Genomic DNA, 16666 nt, shown 5'->3' with positions numbered 1-16666 from the left:
TATTACTAATTGGAGTGGTACCTTATTTCTCTTCATGGCTGGCAGACACTTGTTAGCTACAGAAGGATTTTAAGTGGGCAGGGAGTGATGGTTAGTGGCATGCATTACTTTTTGTCACCTTTCATCTGCGCCCTGCTGCACTGCCTTGCTTCTTCACACCACTTTGAGGCAGATAAGAACTTCTTCCATTTAAGTGAAACTGGGTCAGCTGGATAAGATCTGGCATCATCTGGAAAAGTTAACAGTTTCCATAATTATCTACATAAAATTTGAGATGAAAACCCTTAACTCAATGACTAAATTTGAGGTGGGCTTGTAATTAAAAAATGTTACTGGGTCTTGGGTTGATTTTTATCAGGGAAGGGTAAACCAACTTCAGCTTACTGCAGGGTCTTTCAGCTCTGTGTTTTGTGTTAGCTTTTTCACTGGCTCTGTGTTAGAGATAGGGGAAGGTGAGACTTCAGAATTCTGCACCCTGTTCAGCAGTATGGAATGAGCCTGCTGCACACCTCCTTTGCTGCGTCTGGCCACTAGCTAGCAAATATCACAAGCACAACCAGTGACCAATATGTTTTCTATTGGAAATCTCCCATAATAATGCCATGGAAGAACAACAGTTAATCTGTTGTCTTGCATTCATACACTGCAAAGGTTGTATGTTTTTACTGCAATTTGCAGTAATGAAAGGAAAAGCTGTATATATAGACACATATCTCTAAAAATAAATAGCTATTAAAATAATCTTGACTGTATGCAATGTCAGATGAGATTTACTGCAAGGACCCTTTTGTCAAGTGTTCTGAACTCATCAGGCCTCCATCTGTGGTTACACAACCAACTTATTCTTGTAGCTCTGAATGTCGTGTTTCAGATAATTCACCAGTATATGGACTTTCAGACAAATATGGAATTGCCTTTTGACATGACTCTAAAGCTCTTTGCTCTAAGGTTTGTGGCTTTGCACAGTTACCAAAAGCTGTGCAAAGTACATTTTGTGAATTGAGACAAGCTGCTCTTGTGAAGTAATCATGATTGTGTTAAATGACTAGAGATGGTGGCCGTATCCCTGTGTGTTGGAGTTCTTAATGCTTCGTCTACAGATAAAATTTGGATAGTGGATTCTTTCTTTTTTGACAACAAATTCATTAGTAGCTGGAAAATCTTCCCGACCTTCCTTCTATTTAATATCCCCAGCAGGTGTTTACTACAGCGTGGAAGGTTTTCATATATTTAAGTCAGCTTGGTGATATGTTCCTGAATTGTCCTGACTGGAAAATGGGCAATTTATCACAGGCACTTCACAAGGGAGAGAAAAATGTCTTCCATTGTATTGTTTTTTACTACCTGTAGGCATTAAATTATACTCTTTTCTGATTGATGGTAGCCTTGTGATTTGGACAAACAGTAGCAATCAGCTAAGGTGAAAATGTACTCACCCGAGGGTTTGTGCACAAACGAAAAGAAATGGCAGAACTTGTGACAATTACTCACAAGGGTATTTTGGGCTAGATTTACCTTTGTTATAAAAGCTGCTTTTCTTTTTATCTATTAGAAAATCTGTTTAAATTTTGTTATTCAAATTCAGTATTGATTAAAATATTAATCATATATTGTCACACCCTTATAATTTTTCTCATCAAGGGGCTATGTCAAAGCTTCCATGTTGAATTTGCTAAAACCCTTTTCAGTAATTTTTTAAAGTTTTTGAAGATGACCTACAGAATCATGTGGAAATGCATTGGTATGATCTTCATTGTGTATTTGCTCCTTTTGAATGATCTCAAAACATAAATAATCATGGAAGATCTTACAGGGAGTTGCTCTTCAGTTATGGCTGTCATGGTAGATATCAGGGCAATGGAAGTTAGACTAATTCCTTCAGAGAGGGATGGTTTACAGTGTGCTTGGTGCTACTGCAGTTCCCCTGCCATCTTAGTAATTTAGGTGTGGATTAGATATGACTGAGTGTGCTTCAGTATAGAAATAGAGTTATATTTTCTGAAATTACAACAAGAAATATAGTAAAATATAAACTATCTCTTATGCTAGGAGCACTGGCATGCAAAAAAGTGCTCTTTCCCTAAACACGTTAACCTCCTGCAAACCTTAAATATGATTCAAGTTGTGTAGTTGTAGCTTGGTCTGAGAAACATAAGTCTGTATGGACAGAAAACACCTCTCAGTGCAGTAGGCAAAAGTGTTCACTGCTGAACATGTGCTCTTTTCATGAGGTCTAGCAAAAGGTAGCAAACTACAAACAAACTACAGGTTTTATGAAAGTGGTCCCAGTGTGATGCCAGACATTAGAGATGTGACTATCTTACAGCTGAGACCTGCAGGATTATCCTGATGACCACTGATTCTTAGGGTAGGGCAAAACAATTTATTGTCCTGAGAAGACTCTGACTTCTGTTCACTTTCCAGTGTCTCTAAGTGCTTCTTGAGGTAACTGGGATCAAGACCTGCACTCTTGGTGTCTTTCTTCTCTTGCCTGTGATGCACTACAGCTTCCCCATGACAGTTTCCTCTTTTTGGGAATGAGGACAAAATTGTACCATGGTCTTGTTTGATATGGACATGTCAGAGTGAGAACCACAGGAGATGAGAAGCAATCTTTGTTCCTTTAGCCAGTTTAGATACTAGTGTCCCACAGTCTCTGTTAGAGATGTTAAGCACAGTTTATGTCATAATTTTGATCAAGGCTTTAATCAGTCCATCCCTGTTTTCTCAACATGCAGCCTGACGCCAAGGCTGAATTGTGTGGCAGTGCCTTCAGGCATGTTTTCAACAGTGCAGTTGTCTTGGTGTGATATGTTTGATGCTTCAGGTGGTCCTGATAACCTCATGCTTTCACTTTAATGTGTTTTCATGTGTGCAGTGGGAGTATTAGAGGAATTCTGGAAGCATTAGTGGCTTCTGGTCCTGCTGGCAGGTGGTAAAATATTTCACCTGTGTCAACGCATTGACATGACATGACATGATTTTTAGGGACAGGCAATGATTCCTCAGATTAGAGCATTGCTGGGTGTAATGTAATGGCTACAGAGTGGATTTGCAGCTGGGTCCTGCCAGTTACAAATTTACTAATAATGGGGTATTTGTAGAAATGTAAAGACAATGCATGTACTAAATTGCATCTGTCTTATAAAAAAATAGTCTATTAATGGTTTTAAAGACTCTATAAATAAATGAGATACAGAAATCCTACACTCACTGTCTTAGAAATCCACAGACATATAGATTTCTCAGAACTTGGATAGGAATTCTCTACTGCTCTGGTAAAAGCTCATATAAACAATTTTATCTATATGTTTAATGTCACAACAATAATTCCTGAATATTGCCATGTTAGTTCTCCTCAGTTTTCTCTTTATAATTGAAATTTTATTATTATATTTTTTCATCTCAAGGAGGAAAGTACCAGGGATACTTGAGTTTAAAGCTTCTTATCATAACCATAAATTTTGAGCTGAGTCCTGTGGTTAGCGTGTTTTGGTCAAAATTGGATAAACAATTGGAGTTCAGACATTATGCTGCTACTTGTAAGTAATCTCTCTTTTTTCATGTGTAATGCAAGACAACTTGGAGCGGGTTACTCTGACAGTGTTAGATGACTCAAATGTGGCTAAAGGTATCTGAGAAATTTGTGTGAAATCCTACTACTAGGTCATGAATCATCTTAAATGTTTACCTTAGGGAGATGTGAGTTGTTATAGCTGAGAAATGCCTTTTTCTGTATATACAATATGTTTTTTTGTAAATTTAGGCTGACAATGCTGTAAGTATATAATTTGAACAGACAGTTTGTTGATCTTCCTCTGTATACTAGGGGCCCAAAACCAGAGCATTTTTTTTTCAGATGTGGCTTTCTGAGTGCCAAGGGGAATAATCCCATTCCTGCACTTGCTGGCTGTGATTTTGCTAATTCACCCCATAGAGCTGACCCATCCCAGGTACAGGACTCTGCACTTCCTGCTAAACTTCATGAGGTTTCTGTCAGCCCACCCCTCCAGTTAGCCATGAGCTCTCCATGGGCCTCAGGAGGGCTCATTGTGTCCCACCATGGAGGTCATTGATATTAAACACTTGAAGCATTAGACACAGGATCCATCCCAAAACTGACTGGCTAGAAATGAACATCACTTACACACTAACTGTCTGCAGTTGGGTTTTGAATCACTGATCACTACTCTTTAGGCCAAAAGTGTCTTCTTAATGAGGCAAAATTCTTACAAAACCAAGGAATTGGTATCACTGGCTTCCATGAGATTAGTCATTCAATGAAGATTTCACTTTCTGTGTCCCAGCTACCTGCCTACTGGGGAACATGGATGCATTTGTTCTCTTTGTGCAATTTAGAAGCTCAGCTTTAAAGTATTTATCTTTAAAGAGAATAATAATTTCTTTGTAGCTATTCTTTTCAAATAGTTCCTTTTTAAATTCCTGCTTTTGATTTGAGTTGGCTACTTCAGTAAGGAATGCACTTTCATTTCATAAACCCCATTTGACTGTATTGGAGCTCTGCCAGTTTATGCCAGCTGCTGCTCTTGTGAAATGGCAAGCTAGTCAAGATCCTGGATTCTGGATTTCAGGTAAGATTTTTTTGTCTGGAAATGTAGCATGTGGAAAAATAAGAAGGACATGTAATTCTATTTCATTAGCAGGTCAGTTTAAACACAGCAAAAGTTTTCCCCTCTATGTAGGGCGTTAGAGCAGCAAAACTGACAAAGGTGGTATTCTGAAACAAAAGAAGAGTTTGTAAAGCCAACACTGCCATCTTTATTAGTAATCCACTACGTGTGGATCTAGTTTTTGTGAAAATCTAGTACAGCACTGCAAATTATGAAAAAGTAAAACGTATTTGCAATGAAGAATTGTCATGTGATGTAATTTCTAAAGTATTTGTTTTTAAAATCTTGTGTATGGCAGAAAGGCTGCTTTAAAGGCTGCTTAAAGAATGCGTGATTAGAAAGTATAGTAAGTATAGTTCATTCAGTTTTATTTGGTAACTCAGAGATGCTCCCAAAAGAGGAGAAAATGATCTTACCTACTAAGCAAACTCTATGATACCAGGGTTGGGTTCCTGTCAAAGGTGATGGATAGAGAGGGAGCTAGATTTTCAGCTCCATAAATTACCTGTAGCACTGCTTTGATTTACTGAGAAACTTCAGGGTTATATGCAGACTAGACTGGGATTTTTATTGAAATATTTATAATTTTTGTAGCTTTGTTTTCAAAGTTGTAATTAAAAGATAATTTTCCGTGCAATTTTTCCCTCTCTCCTTTTCCTCTATTTAGATTTGAAGTGATTTGAATTAACTTTGTATTTGGAAAACCTGAGGAGGAGGTGGGTGCTTTTTCTGCCAGGAGTAATTGATTTAGCTAAAGTAATTAAAGATTTAGCTAAAGTAATGTTGCAAACAATCTCTTCAGTTGTCTGCAATTCAAGACAAAGTTGAAAATCCCAGCAGCTGGGATAATGCATCTTACTCAAGATGTAATGAGAAAAATGGGTACAGCATGACACAGCTTAGTGCTTCTCTTTCTGGGACTAACACAGATAGCTTTGCTGTCTTAGGTATATGTGCAAAATATTACTGTTCATGAATTTTACATAGTTATTTCTATAGTTTAATGAATCAATCACAGTAAGAATCAATCACATTGGCTCAATCACAGTAAGGCCACATGATCAGTCTAGTCTGTTATGGAGGCTGAAAAACTCTGCTGAAGTGATTACAGTCTAAGGCAAGACAAAGAATATGACTAGGATTTAAAAACTGAAAGTAGATATATGCCCTTTGTAACATTTACTGTAGTATGTACTTGCAAATTTCAGATATTGCAAACAAAAAAACTGTAGCCAGCCTCATTCATCTCTCCCAATAACCATCATCTGACCCTGTAGATGCCCCAGTTAGGAACTCTCCTCGTGGCACAATGCTTAAGGGAACGCTCGTGTTTCATGATGTGGAAAACGGGATGATTCCGAGGTCAAAGGCGGATCCGGAGGTCTGGCTTCCTAATGCTACGCTGTCAGGCCAGGCTTTGTAATGGTGTGGTGTTCCCATGCAAACTGGAAACTTCAGAGGAGCCATGGCAGTAGTGCAGAGGATTAGGAGCAAATAATTAGAAGCGCCATAAAGGAAGAGAAATATTTACACAGTCCTTACCTATATAAGGAAACCATTCCTGGTGACAGAGGACTTCTTGGCCTCGAAGTAAGAATTGTAGCAAAATGCAACTACTTGAAGCTCAATCTAGATAAGTGTCTTACATCTGTAAGATATATGTTTAGTTATAGTTTGCTGTTAGAGTAACTGAGCAAGAAACAATATATTATGCCCCCCTTGCAGGTTTTAAATTAAGATAGCTTAATCTTTCTGAAGGATTATTTAGGTCAGTGACTAATCAGGGCCTGATTCAACATATTTTATTTACAAAGCAGGATTAAATGGATGATATGTCTGAGGAATTTCTTTCACTTGAAAAGTAAGCCTAGAAAGAGTAGTTACCTTAATAATTAGCAAACGAATATAATGATTAATTACACGTATTATTTTAAGAGTCTCTAACACATCTTAATTTTAGTTTAGATTTTAAAATAGTATTCTCTAATATTGACCTTATAGCAGAAGTCAGAGGTCTAGCTTAGAGTCAGAATACCATAAAATTCATAACCTTTGGTAGAGGATCCATTTTGGGGAAAATTTAAAAAGTAACAAATATTTGGTGCTCTTTACCAACACAGATTGTCTCCCTGTGTCATAGGAGTTGTAGGATTGGGCTGTGGACACAGACATATTTCATTGGCATTACTTCTTTTGGCTGAACAATATGAGAAGTTATATTAGTGAAACAATTATTAGAGTACTTCTTTCTAATTTGAATGCCAATAGAAAAAAAGAGATTATGTTGCAATTGAAGAATACATCCCAATCAGTACTGAATCTTTTTGGATCATATTTCAAATGAATTAACTTAGAGTAAATAATTTTGAGCAGTGTATATTAGCAAAAGAAAGAGCTGCTAAAGAGCCATTACCACTTTCCAATCAAATGAGAAACATAACTGAGTACCACCTGTCACAAAGGCAGTACAATGATCCAGATGGTTATTTATCTTCACTTAGGGAGGAAGAATGGAGAGAGGAAAGACTGCTGCCAGAAATTGTGTTTTTCCCCTCCCCTTTTTTACCTTTTTGTCAGAACAGTTTCTCTAATTACAAAGAAAAAAAAATGTATTAGGAATAGGTTATATCGATGGGATGTTCCTCTTCATATGTAAGGACAGTTTGCATCTTTATTTTAGTAGTATGAAATGCAGTTTGAGAGGTCCATCCATTACTATTTCATCTTCTATGGTCATTAAGACAAAAATAGAATGAAAAGGATTCTGACTGCTTGATAGTTATTTTGTTTCCCCCAGAAGCTTAGGAATTAATTTGCTGTTTTATTTGAAATAGAAATAACCTGTAACAAGATGAAAATAATTAGCAATTTTTTTAAAGGTTTCCCTTCATTAAAGAAATATATTTATGATAAATATGCACAGTATGAGCATTCAAATTAATGTGTATTGTGCATGCATTTTATTTACCAGTGTATCTGAGGCTCGAGCCTAGGCAGGAATCAAGAGAGGGCAAACTGATCTAACCCCAGTCCTTTCTGATTCTGAATATTGTGTGAAATTGTTCACTATGTTGCTAAAATCTACTGGCAACCACATTAGATCTGACAGAGTGCAGGTTCTTTTAGGAATTAAGAACATGCTGAGACTATTGGACATATATGTAAATGAATGAATTATGCTTCAAGCATATTTTTGCTGTGGGGACATTTAAAAGTAAATAGTTCTCATGTTCAGGTTTGTAACTAACAGCTCTGTAGAGTTCACTCTTGCTTAGTAGCAATTCCTACCCCACTCCATTCTGGTAGAATGACATATTTTATGGCTAATTTGGGAGATGAGCCAATACTCCCAGGATGTCTTCCTAGAACAGGAATTGTTCAGAGAAATAGTTTAAATAAAGCATTTCTTTTAAATTATAACTATATATTGATCACAAAACAAAAACTGACAGAAAGGTATGACAGTAAAAATGTGAGTGGTACTGGGCCAGTAAGTGATGCTAGGACTCTGTCACAGCTTTTATGTGCATATAAAAATACACCCATATATATATAGCATCACTTACTATATCAGAATACCATCTTGGGACTTAGGTGGAGGAAGCGATTCCTTCACCTTCCCGATGGAAGGAAGTACTCTTTAGGAATGAAAATGCACCTTTTTTTACAAAGACTTACTAAGAGAAATATTGCAAGACCTCTCATGAGCTTGAACTCTGTGATTTCTAGGTCTTCATTATTGCTGCTGCTTCTTATCACACATCTATTTTTGCATAAACAGGGCTATGTCAGTGATGCTCAAGACAGTGTGAATTATTTACAACCCAGACCATTTTTATGTCAAGCCCAGATAGATGGGTATATGCCTCCAAAATCTATGCTACATGCCTACAAAGTACTTTGAGAATGTTCTGAGCCTTTTGAATGTAATTCAGTTTATATACAAAACATACCCCTTGTGAACAGCTTCTGAGGAACAAAATCTCTGTTCAGCTGGGCTTAATACATTGACTGTGACTTGAGAGAACATCTGAGTTATTGGCTTGCTGCAAGCCAAAGGGGCAAAAGGCAGTTTGAGGAAGGAGAAGAACAAAATTCAACTTTTGCTGTCTTAAATTTCTTATGAAAGCTGACACCAGTCAGGGATCAGGTCAGTTTCTGACATAAATTCAGAATGTTATTGAACAAGAACAATATTTCCCCTTTTTTCCATTGACGTTTGCTTTAGGAGCTTTATCACTGTACAAGTAAATGTAGAAGCACTCACTATTTCATTTATCCAATGCACTAGAAATATATATTAAAAAAATCAATTTGACATAAATATGCCACAAAATTATTTATTTTTATAGCATATCCTAAGTATTCTTAATCTTACAACTTAAGTGTATCTGTATGTCATGATTTCACAGCTGCTTTTGTGATGAAGTTTCTCCAATTATTGATGATTTGAGAAAATTTTTTTACCCTTCATGTATAAAAGCTTGAAAATAACACCTAATTGAGTACTAAAAGTTGAAACTGGGAATTAAGCCTGCTCTATTTTAAAATTTCACAAATTTAAAGCTTATTTTTTGGGGATGAGAAATGAAATTACTATTGTAATAGAGTAATACTAACAAAATTGCTGGACATGGAAGAATGGCTTACAATCAGATGCAATAGTGAAAGAAGCCAACTTGAAGTAAGGGAAAACAGAATTCAAATTCAATTATAAATCAACTAGAGAATAAATATTACTTTCTCTTAATGCTCTTTTTGGTGTGATATACTGCTATAATGTTACAAAAAATAGCTTAGTTATATTTGATTAAAACCAGAATTTTCAGCAAGGTCCTTTTTGTTCTTTGACTTTTGTATATGCAAAGCCCTCGGCTTTGGAGTTCTGGATTCAACATTTTGGACCTTTGTACTGAACCATGTTTGTCACAGCTGCCAAAAGAATGACTTGCACTTTGACTCTGGCTATCAAAGTGTGGCTTTGTAGCTATGGAAGTCTGTGGTGGTTTTATGTTTGTGAAGCAGGACAGTACAGAATGATTTGGAGAGATTTGTTATTAAACTGACTTTTTTCATATTTCATCTATTATTCCATAATGGTGAACTCCTGACTGTAAAGCACTCTGACATAAAACCTTTGCAAAAACAATTACATGGCTGATCCTAACTCTCTTCTGATGGTCCATTCAGTAAGTCACTTGTAATTCCTGAGCATGGTGCTTGTGGTCTTGATCCTGATTTTCACTGTGAAGTGTTGGGGAACAGTGTCATGCACACAGTATCTGAATTGGTTGTGGGCTTTACTTTTATTAGATGTGTCTATGTGGATGAGTGTGTTTTGAGGAATATTTTGGGGAGAAAAATATTGAGCTTGAAGAATTGCAGTACCTACTGAAAAAATACTCTTGTACAAGCTTGAGATATTTAGTCAGAGAAGACTAAGGTGCTTTTACTAATATTCATTGAAATACTTGCCTGTAGACTGAAAGCTTTTGGTCTTCCTTATTTCACAGGTGGTATATTCACTTTAAATCTATTTTCTTTAAAGGAGGAAAATCACTTTTAAACACACTCTTTCCCAGCTTCATCATGACTTTCATAGCTTAATTATAAGCTCCTACAAGTAGGGTTTTACTGCACAAATGCTGACACAGCCTTACCTCCAGTGACCTGAATGGCCTCCTGTGTTAATTACTGTAGATCTGTAATCATGTTATGAAAATACACATCTTGCCTTTACCCAGGAACCTGGACCATATCTGTTGTCTGTCTTTCTTTACAATGTTAAATGTATGTGTCACTTTAAAGAATAAGTTCTCAGTTGTAACTCAGAAAAATAGCCCCCTTCTTTGTAAGAATCAGCTTTGACTCCCTTTTCCTTCATGCTGCTCCCCCGGCTCTGTGTCTTGCTTGGCTAATGTACAAATAATTCAGCCTGGAAGATCTCTGGGATACTTCAAGAACATGTCCCACGGCAGAGGAAATTAATCAGATTTAGTGAAGCTGTTTATTGATCTACTTTTAGACTGCAAAGGATATCCAAAATGTAGGGCATGGCCTGCTGCTTTGGCACGGAAATTAATTTAACAGGGAGATAGAAGTTGACTTGTTAGTTTATTTCATAACCAGATCTCTCCACTTTGATTTTTATGCACACAGGTTTGGATGGGCTTGGTTTTTTTGGAAGATACGCTGAGAAGTGATAAAAATACAAATTTCTCTAGCTCAGTTGTTTTGATAGGCAGTGTCACACTTGTTCTTAGTAGTACAAGTACTGTGGGGACTCAGCTTCTTATTCCCATTTGTACAGCAAATTTAGGCTTTGACAACCATTTACGTAGCTTGTTGGGGTTTTGGTATAGCTGAATGTAACCACTGAGATGCAGAGCCAGATAGACTAGGAGAAGCCAAATGTGTAGCAGGCTTGAATGATAAAATTGGGTGAAAAAGAGGGTGAGACTCCTATCAACCCTATACCGAAAAACATGGTATTCTGATATGTTTGTGATTTGCAAGTAGAAGGGGATGGTGGGGTTATCGTAATGGGGAGAGGGGCAGAACTCTCTTTTGAAGGTGCTGTCTGTAACTAAGGGTCAAGGTCGGGCAGGACTGAGTGATGGGTCACTGCTTTCTGGTACTCTTCTGGTGCTGGCTAAATTAAACCATGGCCCAAGATTGCACAGAAGCAGCAGTGCTGGGGAGCCTGCGGCTGAAGCTTGGCGTACAGTGCCCAACTTCTGAGCCGTGTATGGTGTTTTCTAGTCTCACCCGGCGGTCAGCGGGGCCCGGTCCCTCCGATCCCATTGCAGCGCCCGCGGGGTGCCGGTGTGCAGGGGCGAGGCGGGCCCGGCCCTGCGGCCGCAGCGGGAGCGACCGCATCCCTCATCCCTCATCCCTCATCCCGCATCCCGCAGGTGGCTCCGGCTCCTGCCCCCCCGCACGGGGCCGGCGGTGTGCGCGGCCATGTGACTGGCGCGCGCTTCCTGCCTCCGCGCCGCCTGATCCGCGGCGGGAGCGCGGAGTCGGGAGCGCGGAGCGAGCCCCGAGCCCGGCGCAGCCCAGCGGCTCCCGCAGCGCCCGGGGAGCGCCCCGGCCCGCGGGCGGCGGGGAGGGGGCGCCGCCGCAGCCCCGCCGCCGCCGCATGGAGACTCAGGACCAAGGGGCGCAGATGGAGCCGCTGCTGCCCACGGTACGGCTGCCGCAGCGCGGCCCCGGCCGGGGGGTTGCGACGCGCCCCGCGGGGAGGCAGCCGGGGAGGGGGCGCGGGGGGCCGCCTTCCCGCCCGCCCGCCCGTGCTGGGCACCGCAGCCGATTTCTCGGTGCGTGGGGAAACAGGTTGGCTCGCTCCGGTGCCGGGCGATGCCGCGGCGGCGGGAGTGTCTCGGCGCCAGGACGCTCGGGGATGGAGCGGTGTGTGTTTGTGCGTGGGTGTACGTGTGTCCCTTAGGGGGCAAGCACCCTGCCCTCCGGGCCCCCGTCTCTGGCATCCCCTTCCTCTCGGTACCCCCTCTCTTCGTGTTCCCCTGCCTCCGACATCTTTCTCAGGCTCTCTTGCCCCTCTGCTCCCCGGCGGTGGGGCAGTGCGGGGGAGCGAGCACCTGTGGGCAGCCCCGCGGGGATCCCGCTCCGGGCCCGGGGCTGGGGCAGTATCCGGAGGTCCCTGGCCCTCCTCGCTTGCAGACCGCAGAGGAATCTGCTGAGGGCTGGCACTGACACGGCAGGGTCTGCCTCCCGCCGGATCCCGGGCCGTGCTTCGTGCTGCCGTGTCGCAGTCTCTTGTGCTCAGCCGTGGAGCTGGTGATCTGGGGGTTATTGTCTGAGGGGGACGCGCTGCATCCTCTCCTCCGAGCACCGTGTGGCTGCACAGCTACGGCTGAGCAGCCTTTTCCGTGCAAGTAGGAAAGAGATCAGTTGATGGGGGGCTTTTAACACCGTTAGATCTGTAGGGACCCTTTTTCCTGCCAGGCCTCCTCCAAACCCAGGGCTGCAGACACACAGAAGGTTTAACTGTGGGTGTCGATCTCGATCTCATACTGAGATTCTGTTTGTGAATGGTGGTTCCTGCCTTGCACAGGAAATCTGTCTGGGGCAAGGAAAAGTCTCTCATGTACATACACAAGTGTCTGACTGTGCGTACACATCCCTGTCAACACACTGCATAGGTCTGTAGAGGCTTTGCTGCTCCTGAAATGGCTGTGTGTTAGCACGGCGAGCTGCACAACATTGACAAAGCTTGAAAGAGACAAGTCTCAGCTGCTGCAGGTTGATGAGATGCGCTCGTGGCAAGCCCGTTTTTCATAGGGTCTGTTCCCATCATCTGTTGACGTGGTCCATTTTGCAATCAGGTGGCAGGTTGCTACACAGTGTGAGGTTATCTCTGGCATCTTTCTCCTTGTGGCAGGGACAGTTTTTTCCCATTGCTTTCTGGATCCCTTTTCTGAATCCTCCTTCCTACTACTGGCTGCCCTCAGTTTCTGACAGTGGAGTAGAAGGTCCTGTTGCTTTCACTGACAGACTGGCTGCCGAGTTCCTTTCTGTAGAGAGACAAATAAATGTAAACCAAGTTTCCATCTGTAGTTCATGATAGTGATTCCATGGAAGGCTGAGTCCTTAGTGTTTCACACTAATGCAGCAGTCAGTAGCAGTTTTGCTCTTGCTCATGCCTTGCTGGCCTATGTGCTAGTCTCACTTTGTCAAGGTGTGTCGTCTCTGTGCGATGGCCACTGCACAGGGAGCCAGAGGAGTCAGCTTTCAGAAAGCACAACGTGCAGGATTGCCTTGAGCTGTCTGGCTTTAAATTTTGTTTCTCCAGGGCTGTGGCCAGAAAAAAAAGCTGTTGCTGTGGTTGAGAGCACCAAAGAAGATAATATTTCTTGTGTGCTGATGAGGGGACAATTGTCCCTTGTTCCCTCAGGAGCCCTGCCCTGGTGCAGTATCTCTCTGCAGAACTGCAGGTCCCTGTCCATGGAGCTGCAGATCAGTGTTGTTGCTGGCTACCTTTGTGTCCTCGTTCCCACCTCCATTTACTACAGCTAATTAATTCAGTTGTATTTGCTTCAAGTGGGGACAGGAGACTTCTTCATGTAATATATATATTGTGGCATGTACCCCTGCCCCCTCTTACTCTTTTGGTTTCTGAGAGGGTCTGTGCAGCTCAAAACACAACATTGATTTCCTGCCACAATGATGGCAAAGGCAGAGCTCCTTCCAGATTTCTGATTCTGGTGATGTTTTCTCTGTGTGTCAGGCAATAAAGTGTGTGTTTGTGCTGTGGCAGTCTCAGCCTGGCTGCTGTCTAGGGCCCTATAAGGCAGAAATGCCTTTTGCATGCTGGGAGTCTTGTACCTGGAGTCATGGCAGAGTTTGGGGAACAGGAATAGGTGTGAACTAATCAGTGCTAAGGTCTGTTAGTTTGGGAGCTAATGTTGTGACATACCTTTAGAGGACTTCTGTTTTGGGGATCTATCCTCATCTTGACTGGAAACAAACAGAACAGGAATGCAAGCTGTAAAATGAATACAGATCCGTTCCCAAGTGTTGTCCCAGTTCAGTGGGCTCTGAGTATGAAGAAAAAGGCTTCTAGCAGAGCTTTTTAATTCAGGGGTTAGTCTGGGGGCTTTGCTATATGCAACAGAGTTAATTTTTTGTCTTTTTTTTTGTGTAATGCATTATATGTTTTAATTGTTATTTCTAGTAAGAGGATTGAGAATGTAATCCTTTATTAATTTTATCTACTAATGATGCTCAGAGATAGTGAAGCCTCAATAAAATTTCCCACCAAAGCATCACAGTCTGTACAAAGTGGAATTTACTTTTATTCTAGTGTTAGTCATGTGTTATTGATTTATTATGCAAGTTTTTAATTGAACACCCCAATTCCTAGCAATTTGAAAACTAATAAAGGACATTGTTGCCTGTGGTTCTGAGGAACTAAATAATTTCCTTGGCAGTCCTGTCACTTTTTTTGAAAACAGATCTTATACAGAGACAATAGCCTTGTTAGTAGTTGTGCTAATGATTGTTTTCTTTTTTTTTTTAGTGTGGACAAATTTTGCTGAAAATTATAAGAAATCTATTGCTAATTTACCATAACTGCAATATTGTATAAATAAATTAAAAAAGAAAATTTTTCACTTGGATACAAATTGTTGAAGCTGCTCTTGGAAATGCAAATATAGTCTTAATTTGTATTGTTCAGTACATATACTAATATGGTAACAAAATATATGCTTTCAGAATCATCTAGTTCTTTATCAGTCATCAAGTATGTTTTTTTCAGTGATTATTCAGAATGCTTTAAATAGTTGTGAGTAATTGAAAGATTTCTGAGGAGTCATCATTTGTTTACAGAACAGGGGAAACAATCTGCAGACCTCCACAAAGATCTTCTGTTGATTTCCTAACAAAGAACTAAATATTGCAAGTTTGTTGTGTACATGTATGGAAATTATTGCATGGAAATTATTTTGAAAATTGTTGCTTTATTGGCAATTTATTCATAGCACAAGTTGTTAATATTTGTTCCTGTAGATTCTGGCTCTCTCATATGCAAATCAAAATTGGTTTTTAAAATAGGGTTGTAATTTGGTAGAGGTTTGATATTTTGCATATAAGGAGGATGTATAGACAAAACACAGATATTTTTGCTAACTATTTTTATGTTTGAATGTTGTTTTCCTGTGTTTTCTGAAGGCAGCAGTAAAACCCATGTATGGAAAGTGAAATTGACTTTTTCCTTTCTAAGTTCATGTTCTCTTGCCCTCCTCATTCAGTCTTAAAATTAAAGAGCTATTTTGTTGTATTTATTTTTTTATTTATTTTTAAGTTAATTGCTCCAATCTGGTAGATACAAGGCCTTAAAGCGTGATGTTGCTGAGCTATATGTGGATGCTGCATATGCATGCACTACAGTGTATGATGTGTATGCTCTAGGTAAGACAGTGTTTGTATCAAGAGCACTCTTGTGCTGCTGCAAATGGCACGCAGTTATTGCTGCTTAGTACTCTGTATGTGGGAGAATGGTATAGCAAGATCTTGGGAAGTAACTATTTTTAATGTAGCAGGTGAGTGTGGGAAGCTGCTCACACTAACAGGCCAACTTCTTTTGCTTTTGTTAATGCTGAGTGGGACCTTGGATGAGACTTGCAGATGAAATGTATTGCTCATTGTGAGAAGGGGTGTCAGAGCCTGACCCCGTGGTTTGTATAACGGTACTCATCCCCAGTTCACTTCTCCAGAGTACAGCATTATAGCAACACTTAAGGCAAGTTTATAGAGACTGCAGGAATGCTGTGATAATTTTGGAAAAATACAGAGGCAGTATTACATTTTCAAGACAAGAGTGCTGAGAAAATGGCAACATAGAAAATAAAACTCTAAAACTTAATTGTAACTATAAATTTAGGACTGAATTTCTGCTCTTGGTATTTTCTTACTGCTTGATTCCAAATTCTAAATGAAAAAGAAAAAGAAAACTTTTCCCATAAAATGCTAGAAAGAAATGAAGTAATAATCACAATCACGTATTTTAAAGCCCCTCCAACTTCTCCCTTACATTTGCCAGTGTCACAGTTCAAAAAAATACATCTGGATCATATAGTGTTCTCTGGTGTTTCTTTTTAAGAATAATTGGCAGCCTGAGACATATTTGCACCAAAAAAAAAAAAAAAAAAAAAAAAGAGTACTGTGTGGAAATCATTGCACCTTAATGCAATGATATAACTTGTTTGATTTCTTTCCACAAATTCTACATGTTAAATATATGCTTTCAATTTCTTCTGTTGATAATTGTATCTTCTTTCTACTTTTTCCTTTGGAAAAAAATTATAGAATGCATTCTAAAACAAAATACTTCCACTGACATCTTTTAATGCTTCTTAAATAAGTAATGTTTACAGTTTCAATGGTTGAGAGGATTTAACTAGGTGAGGGAATACTTAATCCACTGTGAAGTGTCTTAGACCATTAGTCGTGTGTCTGATATGAGAAGGGAAAGCCATAGGCATTGCATGTTCCTTTCGTAGGTTCAGGTCTGC

The 16666-nt window shown here is 40.1% G+C and overlaps 1 protein-coding gene across 2 annotated transcripts in view; it reads left to right on the top strand.

Moving 5' to 3' along the window:
• The window catches only part of SLC4A10 (solute carrier family 4 member 10), a 187066-nt gene that overhangs the window by 23005 nt on the left and 147395 nt on the right, over window positions 1–16666 (top strand). The window contains exon 1 of one of the 2 annotated variants that reach the window (XM_053982052.1): window positions 11811–11820. The exons of the other annotated variant lie outside the window; for it this stretch is intronic. The gene's annotated coding sequence lies outside the window, so the exon portion shown is untranslated. Of the gene's footprint in view, window positions 1–11810; window positions 11821–16666 lie in introns of those variants that run through there. 2 annotated transcript variants of the gene reach the window in all.

This window comes from Vidua macroura, chromosome 7 (genome assembly GCF_024509145.1).
Source record: "Vidua macroura isolate BioBank_ID:100142 chromosome 7, ASM2450914v1, whole genome shotgun sequence".
In the NCBI taxonomy this organism is placed as follows: Eukaryota; Metazoa; Chordata; class Aves; order Passeriformes; family Viduidae; genus Vidua; species Vidua macroura.
Note: the sequence above shows the minus strand (reverse complement) of the source record. Positions and strands in the feature narration are given on the sequence as shown.